We start from the raw sequence: 16,890 nt of genomic DNA on the forward strand, positions 1-16,890 counted from the left end.
GCTAAACTTTCTTTCCCTCCCCCTGCCCCCTTCCCCCCCCTCCAGCCTCACTCTCTCCGAGCCCAAAAGTTTATTTATTATATGTAAGTACACTGTAGCTGTCTTCAGAAACCCCATAAGAGGGCATCGGATCCCATTACAGATGGTTGTGAACCAACATGTGGTTTCTGGGATTTGAACTCAGGACTTCTGGAAGAGCAGTCCGTGCTCTTAACTGCTGAGCCGTCTCTCCAGCCCCATGGCTAAACTTTCTAAACCAGACAAGGAACCAAGGAAGGGGAAGATGGAGAGAGAGGGCTGGGAGTGGTCGGTAGGGCAGACGACAGTAGGGAAATATCAGATGGACACTACCCCTATTGTCTGTGCCACCTCCGGAGCCTCCTCTTCCACTCCATCCTGTACTGGGAAGATGAAATCCAACTGCCTGGTGGTGGTTTCTTACCATTTATAACAATCAGACATGGATGTGCACACATGTAATCCCAGCATTTGCAAGGTGAAGGTTAGACTTTCAAGGCCGTCCTGGGCTACACAGTGAGTTCAAGGTTGCCTAGAGCTATAGGCGACAAAACAACAACAAAAACCAGTCCAGAACTGTTGACGTCTCCCTCACCCCCCACCCCCAGGTGTCGCCCACTTCAGATCTGTAGACCCACAAATCATTCTTCTGAGGGGACCCAGGAGCTGGCTTCCCAGGTCTGCCTGGGTAACCTGCACTATGTCTGCAGAGCAATTTCTGGAGGCTGATTGAAGAGAGGACCCGTTTGTGCCCCCTGAGCTCTACCAGAAGCAGGCAGGAGAATGTGGCACAGGGAGACAGGGACCCTAATGAGATTCTCAGGCACCGTCTCCGCCCTCATGTCAAGGAGACATTTCAAAAGGATTTGACACCGAATCCTCACCAAGCTGTCTGCTAAAATGCAAGGTGCAGGCCCCCAGAGAATCTGGAGCTTTCCGTGAGCACGCCCGAGATAATCAGGCTGTGCCAGTGTCTGCTAAGCAGCTGTTCCCACCAAGAGGGACAATGACCCAGGCCCCAGCCCTTGCAGGGCTGGTTTCAGCCCCGTCTTCACCCGCTGCCAACTCTTTGATCACTTCTCAACGAGGATCTGTAGGGCATATTACAAAGTGCTTTGGGCTGCCTGCCAGCAGGCACCTCACTAAACCATGACAACAGCCAGAAGTGTCAGAGTGGGAAAGAGACGGAGCTTGCTGGATGCCTTTTAAAAAAATAATTATATTTGAATTTGAAAAGCAATCTTCATATATGTAAGTAGTGTCATTTATATGGAAAACTATGCCGGTCGGTCGCTCTACCCTTTTAATATTTGATGGTGCTTCGGCTCCACTCCCATCATACTTGAGATAAGGGTCCAGCGCTTTCTCAGGGGTTTCTGAGACTCTTAGGCTGGGGGAGAAACCACTGGAGAGCTAGATTCAGCTTCTTCCTTGTTCCTTCTTTATCCCTCTGCATTCTTCCTTCAAGCATGCTTTGTTTAAACCAATGGAGAGCATTGTGGGGTTAAGGTATTGAAAAATAAACCAGGGAGTGGGGACAGTGGATGACACAGGGTCCCCGAGGGGCTGGATGTGAGCAAGATACAATAACACACGTTTCTGAAAATGTCATAATGAAACCTATTACTTTACATGCTAATTAAAAGCGTAAATTAGAAGGGGAGATTTTTTTTTTTTTGCTATTGTCATCGGTGACATAATTTACCTAAGTTTTAGAAATCACAGCAGCATATACACAGCGTCGCCGTGTTAGCCATTTCTAGGTGTGGTGTGTCGCTTCTCTGTGGCACAGCCAACACCACCAACCTCCGCAGAACCTTCACACCTCATGCTAAACAGGACACCTACCACACACTAACCCCCAACGCCCTCTCCCCTGCCTGGCCACCAACCTTCCTCTTTCTCCCACTGTGATTTGAAGGTAGCAGGTTCCCAGGTACTGAAATCACGCAGTAGTTTGTGTGTGGTCTGTTTCCCTTAGTACAATGTCCCCAGGGTCCATTCATCTTATAGCAGGGGCAGAATTTCATTCCTTAATTTTTTTTTTTTAATTTTTGAGGCAGAGTTTAGTAAGTCCAGGGCCAGCCTACAGCTCACCATGTAGGTGAGCAGGAGCTTCTGATCCTCATGTCCAGCTCCTAAGTGCTGGGATTACACACCAGTGTCACCAGACCTGGCTCCTGTGGTGATGGGGATCGGACACATTAGACAAAACACCTTGCCAATGGAACTATGTCATCAGTCCCCATTTTCTTCCTTTTTAAAAATATTGGTTGGATCCATTGCATGGATTCTGTGTAACACCCCAATTGCACGCATCAGTGTAACACCCCGTTGCATGGGTTCTGTTATTTTCGCTTATCTGTTCATGAATAGTGGAAAGTCTAGTTTCCTTGAATATTGACCACCTGCCAGCTGGCTGTGAACTCGGGTCTAGATATCTAATTTAGTTCTGACCAGGGCCATCAGAGGTGTTAGGAAAAGAAATCCAGAGATAGGAAGAACTCACTATAAATTGGGGAAAACTGAGGCTCAGTTTCTGATTCCTTAGGAAAGACTGAGGGAAATTAGGGCCCAGGGCTGGAAGGACAGTTCCATGGGTAAAGTGTCTGATCCTCACATATAATAATCAGGACATGGCATTGTTAATCCTAGTGCTGGAAGGTTTGGAGGTATGTGTGTGTAGTGCACATGTGTGCGCGCAGACAGACAGACAGACACACACACGAATTCTGGAATGGTGTGGAAATGAACTAGTTCCCTGCTCCCACACAGCAGGTCACAGAACCGGTTCTTGCTCAATGTATTAGACTATCTCGCGTTGTCACACTACCCTGCGTGACCTAGTTCCTCAGGGAAGTGGAGGCAGCCGTCCACAAAACATCTAAGAGACACAGTGGGGCATCTCGCTGAGGAGACAATGCTGTCCTGGAAAACAGGGACAAAGGCTCCAGAGTCACCAGGCGGGGACTGGCAGGGGGCTGTTTCTTCAGGGTGAGCCACGGCTGAATCTCTATGAGGCCTCCTATAGACACACATCAGACTGTTGCGCGTGGTCTGTCTATCACTTCTCTCTGGGTCCTCTCCCATCCCGGTCTCCTAGGCCAGAGATTCGAGCCCAGATGGAGGCCCTCTCCCTGCCTTAAGGGTAAAAATGCTTGCCCTGAAGTTCATAGCGCCCGAGGTCTGTAACCACTAGGCAGCCTGGCCCTCTTTCCTTCAGCACGCAAGGAAAGCCCGCTGTCTGGTTGAGTGAGCGGCGCTATAAATCACGGGTGTCACCACTTAGCCAGCCAGAGTGATTTAATTAATCTGTTGTGCTATCCCCGGAGTATCGCTTCACCTGACTGCTAATCAACTCCCATCAGCAGGAGGAAAATGCGGACCCTCTTTCTTTGAACTGAATACGATGAAGGAGGGAGAGGGGCAGGGGAGGGAGGAGTGACTCGAGAGGTGGTGGTGGTGGGGTATCCCAACTGTCACAGGACCAAAGTCTCTGTTTGCTATCGGTAGCCTCCTCTTATACACTGGTCTTCCTGTCTCCGCTGAGTTGCAGGAGAGGGATACTTTTTTTTAAAAAAGTGATATTAATATAGAAATCATCTATTGTCCGCCTCTATTTATCAGAAATAATATCTTGCCTTGAGATCTGGTGCAGCTCTCGTATTGCAAAAAACCTGAGGGAGGCCCGTGCTTTGATCAAGCGTGTGCCTTCGCGCGCGCACGCCCCTCATTGATAACTAGGGTGTAGGCACCACTCAGGCAGAGGATTTTGACAGATGACCACCCCAATTTCTGTCACAGGCAAGCGGAACACACGCAAGCCACAGTCTGTAGTGCGAAGAGGCAGGACTCCGTTGACAGTGTAACACTTTAAAGGTGACATGGGCTCTTGGTAGGAGTGCTCCAAATCCAAGGTCCTTGACAGCCTGAAGCGAGTACCTTTGACTCTTTACAGACGGCTCCATTTTACAGATAGGAGAAACTGAGGCTGACCAGGGGAAGGGAAATCCTCAAGAAACTTCAGACTGCAGAGTCTTTGGAAAGAACTCATCCCGTGGCGGAAGCCTCTTAAAGGAAATTCGTAGAGAGTCTCTCTGGCAAAAAACAAATACCAAATAAATAAATACATACATAAATAAATAAGCAGCGACAACAAATCGTTCCTTTGCTACGTCAACAGAAGGTCTTCTATCAGTTACACCAAGACTTGGATTTGTCCCAATCATGGTCCGCTCCCACCACACCCCTGCTCACAGAAGTGGAGTCCCCGCCCTGCCTGCTGACGTAGGAGAGTCTTAAGCCAATCAAAACAGGGTGAGGACAGCATTCACTTGCCTGGGAACATATAGATGTATTGGGAATCACAGAGGGGCCACTGTACCGCAACCGATAGACATGTCTTTTAAAAGAAGAGAGGCTCAGAAGGAGACACGGGTGTGAACTGTAGGTGGCTTGCCCAGCCTCTTGGGAGGAGAGTCCCCATACAGTCACACCTTACGCACTGTGGTCGTTGGGGCCAGCACCGTTCTAGAACTCGGGACGGGAGCGGAGTGACTGACTCACGTGGTAGGAAGTCAGAGGCTGGGGGCAGCCTAGGGTTACCCTTGGCAGGAAGAGGGGTGCTTCGCTGGTCCTCCCAACACAAGGGGGCAGTACAACCCCTCTCCCTCTGTGTGAGTTCCTGGCGTCTCTAGGACTAGGTATCTTCAGCCCGGGGAGAGGAGAGGGGGCTGCTACCCTCAGCCATCCCCAAGCTCATTGGCATCGAAGGGAGCACGGCTCTCTCTGGCAGGGGAGAAGCCATGAGCAGTCTACCAGCACCCCACGGCATAGTGTAAAAGTCTGACTGTGGAGTCTGCAGGGGGATTGAATTCTGCCATATCTGTGCACCCCGCCCTCCTCAGTTTCCTTCTCTGCCCATCTCACAGAATGGGTATTAAAGAGAGCCGGGGCTGGCCCGATGGCTCAGCAGGTAAAGGTGCTTGCTACCAATCCTGGTGACTTGATTTCAGTCCCTGGAGCCCTCGTGGTGGAAGGAGAGAATGGGATTTCCACAAGTTCCCTCCCTCCAACCTCCACATGAGTTACGTGTCTCGGGCCCTGTTCCCTACCCCATAACTAAGTGTATAATTAAAAGTATTGAGCTGGGCGGTGGTGGCGCACGCCTTTAATCCCAGCACTTGGGAGGCAGAGGCAGGTGGATTTCTGAGTTCGAGGCCAGCCTGGTCTACCGAGTGAGTTCCAGGACAGCCAGGGCTACACAGAGAAACCCTGTCTCGAAAAACCAAATAAATAAATAAATAATATATATATTTATATATATATTGAAAATAAAGCGATAGGAGACAATAGATACAGAAGATCCTAGCGGAGCACCAGGTGCAAAGGAGCTGTCAAATTGATACAGTTTCTTCTCCATCCCTCCAGTCTACAAGTAGGATTTTCATTTCCAGGTTCCCACCGGCCGTAACGTGTACTCCAGGCCGACTCTGGTCCTCAGGGACCAGCCAGGCAGCCATTCATGTGTTTGTTTATTTCTCCTCACAATATGGAAGCATCTGTTCCGACATTTTCCGGCTTGTGGACCGGAAGAGCGCTAAGCGGCTGCTTTTGGAGGGCCTGCGTGTCTGTAATTGGAGGGAGAGCGCATCGCCTGCCTCTCTCTCTGTTCAGATGCATTCCATTTGAAAGCGAAGGTGCCGCTATTGCACCCAAGGGTTACATTGCACGTAAGCAGGTGTGCACTGAGCTTGGATGTTAAGAAATGGCAGAACACTGCGGGAAAATCGTGAGCGAAGATCTCTGTGAATTAGATTAAAACCCAGTGGGTGGGGGGGGGGCGGGGGCAGCCTCTGTCTGCATCCACGCTCTGCAATCCTGTTTATTTTTTTCCCCACCCAGTCTTCTTCTTGCGATTCAGATAACGGAGTAGGTGCTCAGAGGCTTACTGAGAATAGGTGGGTAAATATATTTATTCATTCAAAAAAAATGTATACTAGTTGGACACGCCCATGATCTCAGCCTGTGAGAGCTGAAGGCAGCAGGGTCGGTTGTTCAAAGCCAAAGAGAGAAGAGTTTGAGGCTGACCTGGGTAACCTAAGACCCTGCCTCAACAAAACCAAAGAACAAAAAGAACCGAAGGTTGGACATGGTGGTCCATATCTGTAAATCCAGCACTGGGACACAGACCTCGAGGATCCCGGGTTTGAGTCTCTCCTGAGCTACCTAATGAAACTCTGTCTCAGTAAACCAAACCACCCAAAACAAAAGCGACAGATAGCAGCACACACACAGACACACAGAACAAGCATTAGCCGGACACCTGTACTACTCAGGTCTACATGTGTCTAGTTTATATTATACCAAGTGGTACAGAGACCGTGTCTCCTTCACTGGGTACCACCAGAAGCAGATCAACCCAGGACATAATCATCGTAGTTGTTGGCTGTCACCGTGAGCAAATGAATTTACACTATGGGGACCACAAAGTGGGTGATGGGGGAAGGGTTTACAAGGATGGAGATTAGGAAACAGGAGAAAGGGAATCCACAAAGGCCTGAAGAGGTGGGAAGACCAAAACAAAAGTAGTCTGTGATGAGTGGTATGCAGATTCTACACATATGGATCGGTCGCCCTGCCTCCCCCAGCATCTAGGGCGTGTTAGCCTGCTTTTACAGATGAAGATCTCAGATGTAGCTGGGACGGGCTGAATCAGCCAAGGTCACGGGCTAAGGAGTAGAGGACGGCTGCTTCCAGGTCTGCTGGTTTCAGACCTCCCAAGCCCCCTGCTTGGTGTGGTTTGAATGTAGACAGATGAAGCTGGTGGGTTCGGGGGAGGGCAGGCAGGCTGCAGAGGACTTTTAATGCTGTGTTACAGAGAAGAGACAGATTCCTGTAGGCAGTGGGAGGCCAGCAGAGGTTTTTAAGTGGATATTGATTCTGTTACCAATGCGAGATGGATGGGAGAAATACCCTGTGTGGGGCTGAAGCCTGGAGTCACGACCACCCATCCTTCCCATGCTGTCTGCTAGCAACCCAGCTGATAGGACTAGACTCTGGGGAGGACTCCAGGGAGGACTCCGGACTCCAGGGAGGACTCCAGACCTCTGGGGAGGACTCCAGACTCCAGGGAGAACTCCAGATTCTGGGGAGGACTACCCTTGCGTATCCCACTGACAGGAAGCCCTTCTCTCCTCTGTGTTGTTTTGGCTTGGGTGTGTAGTTTTCTATGGTCTATGGTACAAAGCTCACATAACACATGTGCATAAATTAAGACACACATATGTAGTGGGTTGGCCTAGTGCTGCTTACATTCTAATGCTAATACTGGGTCACCAAGACCTGGTCATCCCAGAGACGAGAGAATCTGCATGTAGACCCAAGTGACATTGTGTGATCTTGCCCCCAAGTTATTTCTGATTGGTGAATAAAGATGTTGATAACCAATAGCTGGTCAGATAAGACAGCAGGGTTTAGGATTCCCGGGCTTGGGGGTTGGAGGGGAAGAAGGTGGAGGAGGAGAGAGAAGCCACCTTGGGTTAGGTGAGTCATGAAAATGTGGCCCCGAGGGCTGGCCAGTTGGAGTTAAGAGCAGCCCAGAGGAAACATAGTAAGTAATAACTATCAATAGGAAAGTAGATTCTGACAGCATAGAGGGTAGATATCTGCTCAGCTCTTGTGCTGTGTAAGGCTTATTGTAAATATAAAAGTTGTGTGTGTCTTTAATCTGGGAACTAAACGGTCAAAGCCATGATAAAAATCCCAGATTTGGATTAAAAATTCTACAACACACACACACACACACACACACACACACACAAGTGATAGAAAATAACTGACTTAAGCATGGTGGTGTGTGTCTTTAATCATAGCAGGGCAGAGGCCAGGCAGATCTCTGTCAGTTTGAGGCCAGCCTGGTCTTCAAAGCAAAGTCCAGGCCAATCAGGGCTACATAGTGAGACCCTGTCTCAAAAGGCAAAACAAAACAAAACAAACGAAAACAAACTCTCCACCTAAATCTCACCTCACTCTTCCCAAAAGGTGAGCACTAATCATTTATTTTTATTTCATATGTGTGGATGTTTTACCCACATGTATGTCTGTGCATCAGATATATGCAATGCCCTTGGAGGTCAGAAGAGGGCACTGGATCCCCTGGAACAGGAGTTTACAGATAGCTGTGTATGAGGGTGCTGGGAACTGAACCTGGATCTTCTGGAAGAGCAGCCAGTGCTTTTAACCATTGAGCTATCTCTCTGGCAGCTGTTTTAACTCTTAAATTATGCTGACTTTATGACAACCAATACATTCGATTTAACATTCAAAAAGCTTATGGTGAAAACTCGGGTCCCACAGCTATCCCGAGAGAGTCTTCTTTGGTGTCACATTTTCTGGTACAGATGGAAAATCCCGCATTAGGCATGAAGCCATTAACATGCTTTTTCCATGGTTCTAACTCTCCCTCTTCTTCTCTTTATGGGCTTTCCCATGTTTAGATGACCTTTGCTAGACTCCTCTGAGACATCTACAGACATCCACACTGTAAGCTGCTGCATCTGGGCATCTTCTCTTCTGAGTGTTTGCCACACAGTTACTATTGAGCTCTAGGCAATGCTTGTTTCCTGAGAACCAGAGACATTGAGTGTGCTTCCCGAGGATAACCAGTCAGGTAGCCCCGACCTTGCGATGGTGCTGATGGAAGACAGAAGAAGAGATGCCAGTGCTCCTCGGAAACTCCTAAAGATGCTCGGATCTCTGTTATGCTGGCAACGAAGCCCAGAGTCCCTGCATGCTAGGTAAGTGACCTGCCACTGAACTACATCCCCAGCCCCTAGGTTTCTGAGACAGGCCACACTATGCTGTTCAGGCTAGCCTCAGACTCTTGTGTATTCCAGGCTGACCCCAAACTCATTTCAGTCCTCCATCTTGGCCTCCAGGGTGCTGGAATTATGTGTGCACCATAGTGCCTGGCTGTTTTGTTTTTAAAATGTCTGGAGCAGCTGAAGGCTGTCAAGTCTCTTCCTTCTTCTCTTTTTGAATCAGGGTCTTATATCCTAGGCTGCCCTTGAATTCTTTCTGTTCTCAATGATGTTTTGAACATCTGGTCTGCCTGCTGTTACCCCTCAAATGCTAGAATTACAGACATATATCACCACACCTGATTAATGTTTTGAGACTGGGTCTTTATTCAATAGTCTAAGGTGGCCAAGAGTTTGCAGTTATCCTCCTGCCTCAGCCTCCCAAGCTGAGAGGCCTGTGGTATGAGACCAAACCATCAGATTTCCTGTTTCTGCTGCTCTGTAAACCTTGAAGGTCTCTCCAAGCTACTCTGTAATTCTTTTGCAAGGCTGGATGCTTAATCCTACCTCCGTCATTCCCCGACCTAACATCTTCCTACAAATACCTGCCCATGTTGGCATGCCCTTGAGTGTACGTCTCAGAGCATGTGGCAGATGTGTACGCAGAACAGATGCTGCGGGTTCGACCTGCCGGATGACGGCTATCGTACCTTGGGTTCTGACAGGTATCCTCCAGTCTCACTTAAAGCAGCTGTGCGGATCTGGCCTTCCCTAAGCATGAATGAACATGGGCACTCCGTGCTCCCTGTCTCCCGGCATCACCAACCCGATCCGTCTTTGCCCACTTGAGCCCACTTGACTCTCCTCAAACCATTCACAAACGCGTGTTTTCTGCATGCTTATTGACCAGAAATGTTTGTTTTAGGACTGTGAATTCTTGTGTGTCTGTGTATGTCTGTCTGTCTGTGTGTGTATGTGGTATATGTATGCGTGTACGTGAGTATATATGTGTGCATGTAAGTGTATACGTATTGTGTGTATGTGTCTGTATGTATGTGTATGTATATGTCTATGTATGTGTGTGTATGTAGTGTATGTATATGTGTGTATGTGTATATATGTGTCATGTAAGTGTATATATGTGTGTGTATGTGTATTGTGTATGTGTGTATGTATGTGTGTATCTGTATATATGTGTGCATGTAAGTGTGTATATGTGTGTATGTATGTGTGTGTGTATGTATGTGTGTATGTGTATATGTATATGTGCATGCATGTGTGTATATATGTGTATGTATATATTTGTGTAAATGTGTATATGTGTATGTGTGAATATGTATGTATTTGTATGTTTTATGCAGTTTTTTTGTTTGAACTCCGTCTTTTTCATGAAGATATATATATTTGAGCTTCCTGAACACCAAGGAGGCTGGCTCCGGGTATTTTTCCAGTTTATAGTTTATGTTTGTTATTTTTTTTACTGTATAGAGACTTTAATTTTTGTACAGTTGGATCTGCCCATCTTTACTTTATGGCTGTGACTTTTTTATTTCTCCTTTTCCTCTCCAGGATGCTATACATATTTAATAATATTCCACCCCTTTCTCAGGCTTTTTATGACTCTAATGTTTGAATCTAATCCCTCTGGAATTTATTTGGTTGGTGAGGAGTTTCGGCTTATATTTGAAGGCTTGAGGAAAGCTTTTTTAAAAAAAATAATTCTGTTTGTGTTTGTGTGCGTATGTGTACGTGTGTGTGTATGTGTGTGTGTGTGTGGTGTACATCTGTGTGACACAGAGAATGAATGGGCATAGGATGACAATTTGTGGGGCTGATTCTTTTTCTACCATGTGAGCTTCGGGGATCAAACTCAAGCCATCAGGTTCGTCCGCAAGCACCTTTGCCTGCTGAGCTATCTCACATCCTAAAGGAAGCGTCTTTGCCCTCTTGATACCCTCCACTGGGGTGATCACAGAAGGGTGGGGTGAGAGGGGGGCTTGTGAAGGCTGAGGCTGCTGCAGGGGAGCTTCTGCTGTCACACCCAGAGTGGCCAGCCCTTCTTCTTGGGTCTACGGAATGTGGTTTATTTCTGGGCTACACATCTGGGCTAATCTTCCCTCACACAAGCTCAGACACCCTGCTTTGAGAGCCTCATCTTGTCTATCTCCACAGGCCCGGTGCTTCTTGCTCGTTAGACTCCTGGAGGGTGCACAGCTATAATAAGGTCACCTCAGCCCTGACTCTGCTGACCCTTGATTCAGGTGACTTTGGGACTTCAGTCCAGTCTTCCATCTCTCTGAGGCCCACAGTCTCCAAACCTACTTCCATGAAGCTCCTGGAACAAAGGGCATGAGGGTCATGGTGGCGTGTAGTGGGTGTTGTGAATGCCACTGATGGGAAGCTGAGCTCTGGGCTACCTCTGCTTCTGCATTGTCTGCTACATCTGCTGCATTATCTGCTGGATCATCCATTGGATCACCCACTGTAGACGTTGCATCATCCACTGTGTGCACTGCATCCAAATCATCCACCACATCATCCACCTCACCATCCACTGCATAGATCACTGCATAATACAGTGTGTCATTCACTGCGTGTACTCTGTGCACTTTGTCCACCACATCCCCCATATGCCCCATATCTCCCCCATCCACTGCATCATCCACTGCACTATCCACTGCACTATCCACTGGATCATCAGTTGCATCATCCACTGAATCATCAACTGTATCATCAACTGCATCCACTGCATCATCCACTGCACTATCCACTGTACTATCCACTGTATCATCAACGGGGTCATCCACTGGATCATCCACTGGATCATCCACTGGATCATCCACTGCACTATCCACTGAACTATCCACTGCATCATCCACTGCACTATCCACTGGATCATCCACTGGATCATTCACTGGATCATCCACTGCACTATCCACTGCATCATCCACTGGATCATCCACTGGATCATCCACTGGATCATCCACTGAACTATCCACTGCATCATCCACTGCACTATCCACTGTATCATCAACTGTATCATCAACTGTATCATTCACTGGATCATTCACTGGATCATCCACTGGATCATCCACTGCACTATCCACTGGATCACCCACTGTACTATCCACTGGATCACCCGCTGCAGTATCCACTGCGCTATCCACTGGATCATCAACTGCATCATCCATTGTATCATCTACTGCATCATCCACTACATATAGCCTCCAACATTTCAGCAGCTGTAATGCAGGAACCCCTCTTAGGGATGTCTCCTTTTCAGTGAAGTAATTAGTTAAAGGTGGAAGAATTACACTTTATCTCCTTGTGTGGGCCAGAGCTTGCTTTGCTTTTATATACATATACATATATATATATATATTTTTTTTTTTTTTGTGACAGGACAGAGCTCCTGAACAGTTTCCCTCTGACTGGGCGCCAGATCATTACTCAGCAAGGTCTTCAAGTCCTTGGCTCTGAGGATGTTCAGACAGGCCAGGGAGGTTGGGTGCATGCAGAATCAGATCCTTGAAGAGCACAGAGCTGGGAACTTGGAGAGATTATCTATTCAGAAGAAAGTTCTGGGCACTGGGGCTGATCTTGCTGGTTGATCCTAGTGAGATCCAGTTCTCTTCGATGCCTCAGTTTCTCTTTCTAGGTCTGCAAATAGACCTCACACCAAAGAAACAGCAATCTAAAAGAGCCATGGAGACTAATGGCGAGCCGGCCCCTGGCTCTCACTCACCTGGCTGAGATCAGTAACACTCCTTCCTGGGGGCTTTGGCTAGCCTGTTCTCTGGTCTGTCCCCATAAAGATGACTCTACATCTGCTATGGAGCTAGTGGGTTGGAAAGTCTGAGGTGCTCAGCACAGAGTTGGGTATGGAGCAAGCGAGCATGCATACAACCAACAAACAGCAAATTAATGTAACACAGATCTAAACAGGAAAGGTCAGATGAGGCAGACGTGGTGGAGAGGCCTAGGATCCAGCTCCCAGGGAGCTGAACCAGTTCCCGACACAGAGCGAGACCCCGTCTCACAGAAGCAAACAAACAGCCACAGAAAGATAAAATAAAACGCAAGGGATACAACAGTGTTCTCGTGTCATTAGGCTAACAGAGAGCGCTTCCGTCTGTAGACATTCCAGATTGGACTCTTCAACCCACGTCCACTGATTTCATTTTTTTTTTAAATATTTATTTATTTATTTTATTGATGAGTACATTGTAGCTGTCTTCAGACACACCAGAAGAGGGCATCCAATCTCATTACGGATGGTTGTGAGCCACCATGTGGTTGCTGGGATTTGAACTCAGGACCTCTGGAAGAGCAGTCTGTGTTCTTAACCGCTGAGCCATCTCTCCAGCCCCCCACTGATTTCATTTTAAAGAGCCACTTTATCGGTGTTTGATTGACATGCAGGGAGCTGTATATATTTAACGTCTACGTCTGGGCAAGCTGGCAGCTGAGCAAGGACTGACAGCTTTCACTCCAGCCTGTCTCAGAAACACAACTGTAGCTGCAGATACTCCCTCCAGCTGCTCCCCATCCTCTTCCTCCCCAGCTTCTTGTCATCGTGCATTACTTAATGTGTATCTACTATGTCGGTTGACTGTCGCTGAAACAAATGTCTTAGGTGAGTCATATATATATATATATATGTACATATATATGTATATATGCATATACATATATGTATGTATATATGTGTATATACATATACTTATTCATATATATATGAATCACTTTGGCTCATGGTTTTGGAGGTCTCTGTTCATGGGGAATATGTGTGTGTGCGTTTGTGTGTGTATACGTGTGTTTGTGAATATGTCTGTTTCTGTGTCTGTTTCTGTGTGTGTTTGTCTGTGTGTGTGTGTGCTAGTGTATGCGTGTTGCTGAGTATAGAACCCAGGGCCTTGTGCACGCTTGGCAAGTTCTCAGTCACTGAGCCACACCCACAGCCCAAGTTCATGAGTGACATCCTCTGCTTTGGTGATAAGGTAGCACATCTTGGTGGAGGCATGAGGCAGAGCAGAGTTGCCCTAACTATAGCAAGAAACTGAAGGGGAGAAGAAAGGTCCGTGTATCTCTCTATGGTCAATATTCACTGTTAAGTTGACACATAGCTGGCAGGCCTCCAGCCTCATCTGTGAGGTATTCTTACATTAAAAATTAAAATTAGCTTCTGAGAATTTATCTGTGAGCCCCTTGGTTGGTTTAACTGTGGTGGGAAGTCCTGACCACTGTGGGTGGCACCATTCCCTAGGCAGGTGGAGACAATGAGCTGAGCACTGGCATGCCTGCATTCATTAATTCCTGCATTAATTCATTGCTCTTTGATCTTGACAGTGAGTGTCATGTGGCTGCCTGCCTCAGGTTCCTGCTGCCTTGACCCCCCCCAAAACAAGGGGCTGTCACTTGGAATGGTGAAAATAAACCTTTCTCCCCTAAGTCATTTCTGTCAGGGTATTTTCATAGCCTCTGGAAGACACCCTCTGAAGACACGCTCTCAAAAACCAGAAAGCTTCTGATTGGCTCCATCACGTAAAGGTCCCAACAGCCTTATGCTCGAGACTAACCCTTTAACACATGGGCCATTGGAAGATATTTAACTAGAAAGTCTATTTTCTTAGCAAGGGAAAAAAATTGAGAGTGGGTCTTGCTATATAGACCAAGCTTGTCTTGAACCCATCATCCCAAGGTCTGGAATTATAATGTATGCCAACATGCCCAGTTCCCTGTCAAGTTTTAAGTATGCAGTACAGAACTGCTGACTGTGGGCGGTGCCACCCACAGATCTCTAGGATTTAGCGTCCTGCACTGTTATAGCGTTGGCCTTCTTGGTAGCATCACCCCCTCCCGGACCCCAATCTCTGACCCCAGCCTCCAGCCCCCATTGTACAATCTCAGCATCTGTAAGCTTGGCATTTCTAAGATCCCTCATATAAGGGACCTTGTGGCAGTGGTCATTTTGAGCAATTCATTATGACAAACCTCACATCCTCTGGTCTGTCTGTCTTCTCACAGATGGCGGGATTTGCTTCTGCTTGAACATTGCCTCTGTGCCGAATACCACATTTTCTTTATGTATCCATCTTGGGTGGACACAAGTTGCTTCTGTCTTGGGCTGTTGTGATGCATGTCTGAGTCCTGGGTGTGGTGACAGCTTCAAGGTCCCAACTTCAATACCTCTGGACACACAGCTGGAACTGGACTACCAGTCCAACTTTTAGGAAGAGTATTGTTAATATTTTTTTAAGATAGCAAGAGTTGGAGAGGAGGCAGAAAAAAAAAAAAGGAAACCCTTGTAGGCCGTGACTATAATGTAAATTGCCAAGGCCACCGAAGAAAACAATATGAAGGATTCTCGTAAAACTAAAACTGAAAGACGCAAGGTGGTGCTCACCTGCTGTCTTCAGCACTTAGGAGGCTGAGGCGGGAGAGTCATGGGTGTGAGGTCAGTCTAGGCTATACAGGGAGTTCCAGATCACCCCGATTCTACCTAGAAAAGAAAGCTAAGGAAGGCACCAATCAACAATAAAAGAAGCCCTGCCGGATCTGGCCGTCCTGCCTGGTGTTAGGTCAACTTGACATAAGCTGAGAGGATGGAACATCAGTTGAGAAAAAGCCATCTGCTGGATGATAGCGGGAGCATCAGTGTCCCAGCACTCGGGAGGCAGAGGCAGGTCCCTGGGTTCAAGGTCAGCCTGGTTTACCGAGTCAATTCCAGGGCTACACAGAACAAACCAACAGTCGAACAAACAAATAAACAACAATAAAAAAAACAGAGAGAGAGGTGGGGGAGAGGGAGAGAGAGATATATTTGAGAGGAGGGAGCCTCCATTGAGAAAACACCCATATGGGGATTTTCTTAGTGATTGATGTGGGAGGGCCCAGCCCATTGTGGGAGGGGCCAGCCAAGATGACGAATCAAGAGCCTGTCTCAAACAAAACTTACTTAATAAACAAACACAACCATACAACGTGTGGTCTCTGGGGAAGCTTTCCTCACTTAGCATCGTGTGTCCTCCACACCACCACATCCGCAGAGATGCTTGTAGAACCGCGGATTTCTTTATCTCCACAGCGAAACACTATTCCAGCTGCCTGCCAGCACCCCGTGTTGTTTATCTACAATTTATGTTTTGCTTTGTTCAAAAAATGTTTCATTACGTTTATTTATTTACTGCGTGTGTTGGCCTGGAACTCTGTCTAGTGTAGCAGGCTGGCCTTAAATTTGTAAGATCTTGTTGCTTCAGCTCATAGGCAAGCCCCACCCCATCCCACCTGACCGACTCTATTTACAGGAAATGCGCAGAAGGGAGGGAAACCTGGGCTCACCTCTAGGGTGATGGGATTTCTTTAGGGGAGCCACAGACTTTCCAAAATTAGATTTTCGGAGATGGCCCCGAGATCTTGCGGGTTCACCAAAAACCTTTTCAGATATCATGACTGTCGTGGTGTGTGGATCGTGCGTGAAAAGACTGTTTAAAGGGAAAGATAAGAGGTTCACGCTTAGGGAAACTTTGCTGCATAGACAATACCAGTGTCACCCTTTGTCACAGAGGACAAGGCTGTAAGTGCTGACACTGGCCGCTTGCCGAAGCATTAGCAATTGGTAGCCATCAGCAAAAAATAAAATAAGATTTTTTTTTTCAGTATCGGATCAGAGTGTCCCTCCTGTATTATTAACTAATACCATATTTTATGCCGGCAGCAGGCACCGTGAAAAGGCACATTGATTTTTGGCCTGTGGTGGCAGGGGAATTTTTTTAAGATTATGTTTATATATTGTCTGTGTGTCTGTGCATGTGGCAAAGCATAGGTGAGGTCAGAGGACAACTTGTGGCAGTCAGTTCTCTCCTTCCACCAGATGGATCCTGGAGATTGAACTGGGTCAAGTTTGGCTGCCTGCACCTTCACCCACTGAGCCATCCGAGACAGGGGAATCTTAACCATGTCGGGCTTGCATTTGACAGAGTCCCAGGTACTCTCCCTCCAAGTCAATTTGCCACCGGTTCATCGTGTGTGTGTGTGTGTGTGTGTGTGTGTGTGTGTGTGTGTGTGTGTG

Source organism: Grammomys surdaster, unplaced genomic scaffold (genome assembly GCF_004785775.1).
Source record: "Grammomys surdaster isolate TR1022 unplaced genomic scaffold, NIH_TR_1.0 125976, whole genome shotgun sequence".
Taxonomy (NCBI): Eukaryota; Metazoa; Chordata; class Mammalia; order Rodentia; family Muridae; genus Grammomys; species Grammomys surdaster.